Here is a 2722-nt window from a genome sequence, read left to right as displayed (position 1 = left end):
GAGATTATTATTAAAGTGAATGAAATCGTGTCTCGATACGAACGTTCACCATCGGGGTTTTTTCATTATATTGTACCCTTATAGGCGTCGTCGTAGTCGTCGTCGTCGTCGTCGAAAACAATATTCGTCTCAATTATTATACGAGCTCGCCCGTACAAGCGTCTGCGTTAATCCGTCGACGCGCGGGAATGAGGATTTCTCGTAAGTATCGATATAGAGAGAGGACGGTATACGTGTGTACCACCGCAATCGAAAATCGAAACGAACGAGAACGTCTTTCATATGAATGAAGCTCCCTGGTTGATCCTGCCAGTAGTTATATGCTTGTCTCAAAGATTAAGCCATGCATGTCTCAGTGCAAGCCGTATTAAGGCGATACCGCGAATGGCTCAATATATCAGTTTTGGTTCCTTAGATCTTACTCAGTTACTTGGATAACTGTGGTAATTCTAGAGCTAATACATGCAATCAGAACTCTGACCAGTGATGGGATGAGTGCTTTTATTAGATCAAAACCAATCGACGGATGGCCATGTGTCTGAAGTCGTTAATTTTGATGAATCTGGATAACTTTTGCCGATCGCATGGTCCAGTACCGGCGACGCATCTTTCAAATGTCTGCCTTATCAACTTTCGATGGTAGTTTCTGCGACTACCATGGTTGTCACGGGTAACGGGGAATCAGGGTTCGATTCCGGAGAGGGAGCCTGAGAAACGGCTACCACATCCAAGGAAGGCAGCAGGCGCGCAAATTACCCACTCCCGGCACGGGGAGGTAGTGACGAAAAATAACGATACGGGACTCTTACGAGGCCTCGTAATCGGAATGAGTACACTTTAAATATTTTAACGAGGAACAATTGGAGGGCAAGTCTGGTGCCAGCAGCCGCGGTAATTCCAGCTCCAATAGCGTATACTAAAATTGTTGCGGTTAAAAAGCTCGTAGTTGCATTTGTGCGCCGCGCTGTCGGTGCACCGCATCCGCGGTGATACTGACACGTCTGCGGAGCATATCGTCGGTGAGCCGGCGGTAATACGCCGGTTCAATATCAAAATCCTATCGCGGTGCTCTTCGGTGAGTGTCGAGGTGGGCCGACAATTTTACTTTGAACAAATTAGAGTGCTCAAAGCGGGCTCAAAATGCTGCTTGAATATTTCGTGCATGGAATAATAGAATATGATCTCGGTTCTATTTTGTTGGTTTTCAGAACTCCGAGGTAATGATTAATAGGGATAACTGGGGGCATTCGTATTGCGACGTTAGAGGTGAAATTCTTGGATCGTCGCAAGACGAACATCAGCGAAAGCATTTGCCAAAGGTGTTTTCATCAATCAAGAACGAAAGTTAGAGGTTCGAAGGCGATTAGATACCGCCCTAGTTCTAACCGTAAATATGTCATCTAGCGATCCGCCGACGTTACTACAATGGCTCGGCGGGCAGCTTCCGGGAAACCAAAGATTTTGGACTCCGGGGGGAGTATGGTTGCAAAGCTGAAACTTAAAGGAATTGACGGAAGGGCACCACCAGGAGTGGAGCCTGCGGCTTAATTTGACTCAACACGGGAAATCTCACCAGGCCCGGACACCGGAAGGATTGACAGATTAACAGCTCTTTCTTGATTCGGTGGGTGGTGGTGCATGGCCGTTCTTAGTTGGTGGAGCGATTTGTCTGGTTAATTCCGGTAACGAACGAGACTCTAGCCTGCTAAATAGGCGTCGTCATTTAGGTGTGCGTGGCTACGCGTCACGCAACTCACTGGCGACGTATTAAAATTCTTCTTAGAGGGACCGGCGGCTTCGAGCCGCACGAGATTGAGCAATAACAGGTCTGTGATGCCCTTAGATGTCCTGGGCCGCACGCGCGCTACACTGAAGGAATCAGCATGTTCTCCCTGGCCTAGAGGCCCGGGCAACCCGCTGAAACTCCTTCGTGCTGGGGATTGGGGTTTGCAATTATCCCCCATAAACGAGGAATTCCTAGTAAGCGCGAGTCATAAGCTCGCGTTGATTACGTCCCTGCCCTTTGTACACACCGCCCGTCGCTACTACCGATTGAATGATTTAGTGAGGTCTTCGGACCGACACGCGGTGGCTTCACGGCCGTCGGCGTTGCTGGGAAGTTGACCAAACTTGATCATTTAGAGGAAGTAAAAGTCGTAACAAGGTTTCCGTAGGGGAACCTGCGGAAGGATCATTAACGATGTACCGTTTTAACGTGCACTGCGTACGCGAAACGATGTCACATTAATGTTCTCCAAATACTTAAAACGTTCGTCGACACTTTTATCCAATCGTATCGATGAACTTTTAAAAAGAGACCGAACCGACAGGCGTTCCATGGCTTAACTGTCCGGGCGCGCCGGTCGTTCGTCTCGCGTCGCGTACAATCGAGAGTTTTATGCTTCGTTACGATACGGTTTAACATAAAATCCGCAAACCGTGAGAAACATATAAGCTTTAGGTGGATACGCGTTCGTTAACGTTCACTCTCTCTCGTTGCAGATTACGCGGTGTTCCGCGACGGGGGTAAATGTTTTTTTTTTTTTTTTTTTAGATATATTAAAAAAAAAAAAATTCTTTATTTATCGTAACATGGGTAATAATTTTGTAAAACTATTACCCTGGACGGTGGATCACTTGGCTCGCGGGTCGATGAAGAACGCAGTTAACTGCGCGTCATAGTGTGAACTGCAGGACACATTTGAACATCGACATTTCGAAC

General features: G+C 47.3%; 2 non-coding genes across 2 annotated transcripts in view; both read left to right on the top strand.

The window, feature by feature from the left end:
• Positions 1-293: 293 nt before the first annotated feature.
• Positions 294-2197, top strand: LOC113507966. Its single transcript, XR_003401952.1, has one exon. It is a non-coding gene; the product is annotated as a small subunit ribosomal RNA (ribosomal RNA).
• Positions 2198-2617: 420 nt separating this feature from the next.
• LOC113507964 overlaps positions 2618-2722 on the top strand; it is a 157-nt gene continuing 52 nt past the window's right edge. Inside the window, exon 1 of the ribosomal RNA XR_003401950.1 lies at positions 2618-2722. This exon is cut by the window's right edge and continues 52 nt beyond it. This is a non-coding gene — a ribosomal RNA (5.8S ribosomal RNA).

The sequence above is a fragment of the Trichoplusia ni genome, unplaced genomic scaffold (genome assembly GCF_003590095.1).
Source record: "Trichoplusia ni isolate ovarian cell line Hi5 unplaced genomic scaffold, tn1 tig00003539, whole genome shotgun sequence".
Taxonomy (NCBI): Eukaryota; Metazoa; Arthropoda; class Insecta; order Lepidoptera; family Noctuidae; genus Trichoplusia; species Trichoplusia ni.
Note: the sequence above shows the minus strand (reverse complement) of the source record. Positions and strands in the feature narration are given on the sequence as shown.